This window comes from Psammomys obesus, unplaced genomic scaffold (assembly GCF_907164565.1).
Source record: "Psammomys obesus unplaced genomic scaffold, mPsaObe1.curated_primary_1811, whole genome shotgun sequence".
NCBI classification, from domain to species: Eukaryota; Metazoa; Chordata; class Mammalia; order Rodentia; family Muridae; genus Psammomys; species Psammomys obesus.
Genome location: NW_026587216.1, coordinates 36962614 through 36969653, shown reverse-complemented (window position 1 = coordinate 36969653; position 7040 = coordinate 36962614). Strand labels below are relative to the sequence as shown.

General features: G+C 40.8%; 1 non-coding gene across 1 annotated transcript; it reads left to right on the top strand.

The window, feature by feature from the left end:
- Positions 1-6614: 6614 nt before the first annotated feature.
- On the top strand, positions 6615-6746 carry LOC129673797 (small nucleolar RNA SNORA17). The gene has a single exon (XR_008719726.1). It is a non-coding gene; the product is annotated as a small nucleolar RNA SNORA17 (small nucleolar RNA).
- The last annotated feature ends 294 nt before the right edge of the window (positions 6747-7040 follow it).

Here is a 7040-nt window from a genome sequence, read left to right as displayed (position 1 = left end):
TTTTGTGACTTTAGCACAGTGCCTGGACTATGACAGTCACCCAGTGATGTTTACTGAAATCAATCTGACCTTGCTGAAGGATGAACCATGGTGTCCAGTTTGACATCTCATAGAAGAGTAGAAAATCTGAAGAAACGGTTTAGAGTAGGTGGACCTAGCACACTATAAAATGCCATGTATAAATTCTCACACGTTGATGACAGAGGATGCCTAGAAGAAAGTGGAAGTGGGTAACGCTCTAGGGAGGACATTGGTAACATAGAAAGTGAACTATGATGCCATCTTGGAGATTTTTATGAGCTTTGTTACAGGGACATCTAAATGCTCTATCATAGAAACCCCAGCATATATAATGGCTCACATACCATTCATTTCTTGGCTACACAATACTGTCTCAAGATAGGGTGAGCAAGGAGAAAGGATGGCAAGGAAGCTTTCCACAATGCCATGCAGAGACACAGAGATGCACAGGGGATTGCACATAGTAGGTATGATGAGCCAGGCCTAGATGAGATGCATACGGTAGCTGTCCACGTGTATTTCATGGGTTAAACCTCAATCTTGTGAACGTGCACTCTGTAATAGAGGCTGAGAAATGCCATCTTGCCATATGCCCAGAGACAAGCAGATGTAGTTTGGTGAACAGCCAGGCTGTCTACAATTATAAATCTTACTAACTACAAAAAAAAAAAAATGTACATTATATGGCCTATTTTGTGTGGCAAAATAAAATGCATCTGAAGGTTGAACAGAGCTCAGAATTGTCCAGTTTGAAGATTTTTACTGTATAAATAAAGTGTCAGTATTTGTACCTCGGATGCCAGCCTTTGCAGTGTTTGCAGCATTGAAATATGAACTAATTCAGTATATCACATGATTGCTTCAGAACACAGTTTTGTAGTTTTTGTTTTTTGCTTTTTGACTTTTCAGTATCCACATGTGGAAAATATTCTAGTCCTTTTGTTACTTTTTGATCATTTTCTTAATCACCATAGTATCAAACTAGCATGTACATAAATATAGCTGGCCTTTGCCCCCCCCCCCCATGGAGCTTAGTTTCAGAATCTCTCAGAGGTACCAAACTCTGGAAATGTTCAGTTGTTTTACATAAAATAGCACAACATTTGCATATAACCTGCTCACATCCTTCTGTGCACTTTAAATCATCTCTAGATTACCTGTGAGAGCCAGTGCAATGGAAATGCTATGTAAATAGTTGTTTGTATTGTTTGCCTAGTACGGGAAATGAAAAATAGTATGCAAGTATTCTACACTGATCCTTCAATTTCCAAATAGTGTCGGTCTCCAGTTTGTTGACTCAGTGTCTGCAGAACCCGCAGATATGGAGGGTCAACTGTATTGAAACCTCCTTTCTCCCGTGACCCTATAAGTCTTTCTATAGTAGCCATGACTCATTCTTGCTTCCTGATGATTTTCTTGGAACAACCTAAGGTCACCTTTAACTCCTTTTCAACTACTGGGAGACAGTGAGCTAGAATCATCAGAGGCACAGTTGACAGCCAGGCTGATCCTATCTGCTGTTCTCTAGGACCCTCCTCTTGACCTGTCTCTTCCTCTTCAGCTGTGAAGCAGTGTTTTTATTTGCTGAATCCATCATATTTGGAAAATAACAACAGGAAAAAAAAAAGGCTGTTTTTACATCAATAATGATTGCTAAATGCAAGCTTTAGTCTTTAGTCACTTGAAAGCATCTCCCTCCTACATACCATATAACAAATGAACAGGCAGCTTTGATACAGAGTCAGCCTGCACTCACAGGTGAATAGACATGTGTAGCAGCACACACTGAGGATTTTATCCAGCGACAAAGAAGAGCGGCCTCACGTTGTTAGCAGTCAAACAGAGGAAACTGAGGATAATCATACAAAATGTAAAAGCCAGACTCAGTAAAACACATATTCATGATTTCTCTTATGCATGGAACCTGGACAAGGGGGTCAAAGATCCAGATTAAGGACTAATAGGGAGGTAGAAGATCAGGAGCAGGGGTAGGGGAGAGAAAAGGATGCTGATTAAAATGCATATACAATTAAAGTATATTATATGTGTGTGCTGAATTATTTCTATGAAACCCATTATTTTGTGCAATTAATGATGTTGATTTTTAAACAAAGAGGCGTCATACCAGAGGCAGGTCCCACCTGTGGCATGTTGGTCATGTGCACCCAAAGACAGTTATGAACGCGAGCCAACACAAAATTGTACACTGACTTAAAATGTTATAAGATTTATTAGTGTAACTTATGTCTTAGTTTGCTTATTTGTTTTGTGGATATCAGAGTTCATGAGCATGAACCAGATAGACAAAAACAGTATGTGACAATACCAAAATTGTTAGACTTCCTGGTGGAAGAAATAGAAGCATTTAAAAAGCCCATGGCACTACAAATATATCTGCTAATTTCCTAGCGTAGATTAAGAATATAAACCTTGACAAAGATGTAAATAATTATGTACTATGCAGTTCCAACAATGCTGTCAAAGACAGATAATTCCAACTAGTATTTCATTTTTTTTTTTTTTAGAGTGGCTAGAACAAAGTATCATAAGCTCTGGTTAGGGGACACTTAGAACCAACAGAAATATAATTCTTACCATTCTGGAGGCGAAAACTCTGAGATCAAGACACCAGCAGATCTATAGCTGGTAAGGATCCATTTCCCACCTAACGAATACACCTTATGGGCCTACATGGTAGAGCTGAGAATCCTCTCAGACTAATGCAGTAAAAGCACTAATCCCATTTACCAGTTTCTGCCTTCATGATTTAACCAGTTCTAAGGGTCCTATCCCCTTACTCCGGCACAGTGGTGACTGCTATCAGCACACAAATTCAGGGGACACAAACACTGACAACAAACCAGGAAAAGAAATGATGGGAGAAACCAGCTAGGCATGCATAAAAAAACTTTGGGGTTTCCATCATACAAGCAGTTTATGTTAAGGAGATAATAAAATAAGCACTGAAAGGCATCAGTTTAGTTCATTTGTTTGATGCCGTGATCCATAACGAAAAACGTGGGAAACTCTTGCCTAGTCTAGAAGGCACTAGTGACATGCACTGTATTGAACATGCATGAAGAAGCATCTTCATCTTCTCAAAAATTCAGCAAATGTATACAGTCTGGGACTTAAAGGCATCGACCACTTAAGTAAATTATAAAAAGGAGATATTAATCATAATGTAATACCAATTAGGGAAACTATGCTTATAATGGTACTAAAATATCCAAAAGGACACTTATAGAATTGTTTAGCAATGTAACTAGGCGGGATTCTAACGATTGTCAGAGTTATCATTTCAGCATCATCATTACACTCCTCTGCATCATTATCATCATCATTTGGGCAATTGCACCATGCATCAGACACTTAACTAGGCAATTTACAAATCAGACCTCATTAGGCCCCTATGACAACTGAGTTGGGTATCATTATGCAGACTTCAAACATTGAAGAAGGAAAGCACAGAGATGGAAGTTGGCCAGAGGCTCCACTAATGGGCTGTTGAGCTGGACTCGGGCTACTCCACCTGACCCAGAAGCTCCTGTGCCTCCAAAAACTGCTTCACTACAAAAGAAACGTTGCTCAGCCTAAGTATAGCCAGGCTATATATAGCTTGAGGGGGTAAAAGATACAGCGAAGGTCCTGAGAAAGAACCCTCAAAAATAGTTTCCTGTTGCTTATTGGTCACTGAGCTTTACTTTAAGTGTCTTATAATTAATAACATTTGAATATCATAGGACTATGTGAGAGGCACTCTTATTCATTCACTTTACAGAAAGGAAAACAAAAACTATTGATGGCCAAAGTAGAACTGTCTCAAGGTTACGCAGTTTCAGGATCGTAAGAGTTTAGCTACTCACACAGCTCTAAGGTACCACATGAATGGAACAAGTGAATTGTCAAGAGACATGATGACTTACAGGCAGAAACTTTTCAGCTTTCTGAGAGTTACAAATATTTCTGCCTCTTCCTCTACAGTTTCCATGGCCACTCAAAGAGCATGAGAAACCAGCCCTTTAGTAAATGCTGTTGAATGAACTGAACATCTTGGAAGGGTGTTGTGTTTCTTCCTAGGGAAATGTGAACAAACCTCTATTCATAGGCAACCAACAATAGACAAAAGCAACAACTCCACCAAAGTCCAACTTGGTAAACCAATCAGTTTACTGGGTGAGGGTCACTTACAGGAATGTGGTGAGGCATTACTTAGAGCAGTATTGATAACATGTCAGTCATTACTGAAAAGAGAACTCGTATTCTGTTAGCCTCTGTCTTTTTATTGGTGAATTGAGTCCATTGATGTTGAGTGATAGTAACGACCAATGATTGTTACTTCCTGTTATTTTGATGTTGGTGGCTGTAGGGTGTATGTGTGTGGTGTGTGTGTTCTGCCCTTCTTTCCGTTTTGCTGACATGAGATTATTTATTTCGTGTCTTTTCCTGGGGGTAGTTACCATCCTTGGGTTGGAGTTTTCCTTCTAGTGTCTTCTGTAGAGATGGATTCGTAGATAGATATTGTTTAAATTTGTTTTTGTCCTGGAATATCTTGTTTTCTTCATCTAAGATGATTCAGAGTTTTGCTGGGATAGCAGTCAGGGCTGGCATTTGATCTTTTTTCCATTTCTTTTGTGTGATGTTGGAGAGGGAGCTTGTGAATCCTGTCTTAAGTTTCAGCTTTCACAGGCTTCAGTGATTTACTTACTGAGTCTCATAGACTCATGTCTGAAGATAGTATGGAATACACATTAGTAAAGTTAAGTTACAGTAAGAGGATAAAGACCTTTGAAGGCAGCCAAAGTAATGTGGGTTTCATTGACAAACAGAGATATTCTCTGAGAAATTTTTAACAAAAGGATAATAAGCAGGTAGGCATTAGTCAACAACTTGTAAGACAAAATGAATACCATAACAGGGAATCAATTAAGAATTGGCTGATAGCACAGAGGAGTGAGCAGAAAATGAGACAGATCTCGAGAGAAGACTTGCTTAAAGCTCTCCTTGGATGGACTGCCAGTAGAGCATGGTAGTTTATTAAATATGGCTGCAAATTCCTTGACATCTCTTCTGGGAGAGGAGGTTTATGTCCTTCTTCTTAAACATGAGCAGGCTACATCTATTTTTGTTTCAACCAACAGAGGAAAGCAGAAAGACAAGTTGTGGCTTTCAAAGCTACATCCTAAAAGTTCAGGTAGCTTCCACCTGTCTAGGAACATGTTCAAGGAATGAGTATGCCAAAATCTTGCAAAAATTCCTTTCCTAGGGCAGATGCAAAGCAATGTCCACTCCCTCCTCCCAAGGTCCCAGTGGAAAACTGAGGCATGTATCTAGCACATTTCACTCTGGGGAATCAAATTTATTGGGCTTCTTTATACAGCTTATGGGTGGAGTTACTTACAAGGGTCTGGGCACCTCTCACTCAACTGGCCACATCTGAAAAGCCTTCCCCAGATGGAATGATGGCTTCTCTGTAGTCTTCTCCTGACTTTATATGATACATGCACACAGGCACACACAGCCTTGCCAGGAGGTAGGGAGTGTCTGAATACTCAAGAAAGAACTCAATGTCCTGGGTTATGCCTCCATGTCAGGTGTAAACCATTAACCAGCCTACCTTGGATGACCTTTGAAAGGCAAGCATAGCTGAACTCAAGATGGTGGATGCTTGGCTCAGAGAACAGTCATTCACAACAGACCCCTATCGTGGAAATAGCCACTATCATGGCTCAACCCAGCCACTCGACCCCGCCATCTCTGCCAAAGCACCAGAATTCATGAATTGAACATCCCTCCATCCTCCAAGCCAGCTCATTTGCTGATTCCACCCTTCAAGATCAATAGAAATAGAAACTTTGCCCAGCTGAGCCTTGCTTGAATTCCTGATGTAAAATATCACAAGCTGTATTTAAATTGCTTTAATTAAGCTTTGAGGGTAATTTGTTACATACAGAGTTTTCAGAGAACAGAACAATTTTGAGAATTCAAGAGAGCATTAATTATGCCAAAAAAGAAGCCTGATGACACAGGGTTCTCCAGCATATAAGGTTTTTGAGATCCTGTTCATTCTTATAACACCGATATTCAGCTCAGCAACAGCAAACCTTTATTGACTCAGTAAATCAGATCTGCTTCCTCTTTTTTCTTTCTAGAAATGTTTTATGTATGTGTGTGTACGAGAAGATAGACAGACAGACAGAGAGGTGGGCATGCGCCTGCCACAGTGCGCGTATGGAGGTCTGAGACCAATTCTGTGAAGTTGGCTCTCTCTTCCTACCTTTATAAAGTGGGGGGACACTGCAGGTGTATAGACAGGGAAGCAAACTGTGAAGAGATGAGAATGAAAACTCTGTTCAGATTGACTTTATCAGCCGGGATAAAGATTTCTAAACAGTCTGATGGCAGACAATTTATTCCCAGCAAATTTAAACACAGTATAGTTTGGGGAAAGGTTTCTTGGTGTAATACAATGGTACCCAAGGAAGCACAATCACATCAAAACTCAACCCAGGGCCTATGTCATTTCTTCCAAAAAGATGGGTTCTAGAGATCTTTAGCTCTTTAGAAATAGTCACCTAACCAATTCTGATTTTACCTCCCCTAGAGGCATTGCAGGTGTGGCTGCTCTGTCACATGAGCATCAGTAGGTGGCAGGGACCAGAGAGGCTACTTCTATGCTCACTGTTCTGAGCTATATACGCATGAATGATTAGTAGCGTAGCATTCCCTGTAAAAAAAAAAAAAAAAAAAAAAAAAGCAAGCCAGTGAGGACCCAGTCCAGTCAGAACAGGGAACTAGCCTGAGACAATCAGCAGGCTCTGGTGGGTTCCCAGGTCAGAGGGCAAGCAGGAGGCTAGAAGAACCCTGCCTGGGACCGTGGGGGGACAGGCACTCTTGTCAGGGGTGGGCCCAAGACAGATAACCTTTGCAATGGGCCACTCAGGTGGACAGGGCAACCGAGACGACCACCAGACTGGTGCCAGGGGACCCAGGCAGGAGACCAGCCTGAGATGGTCACC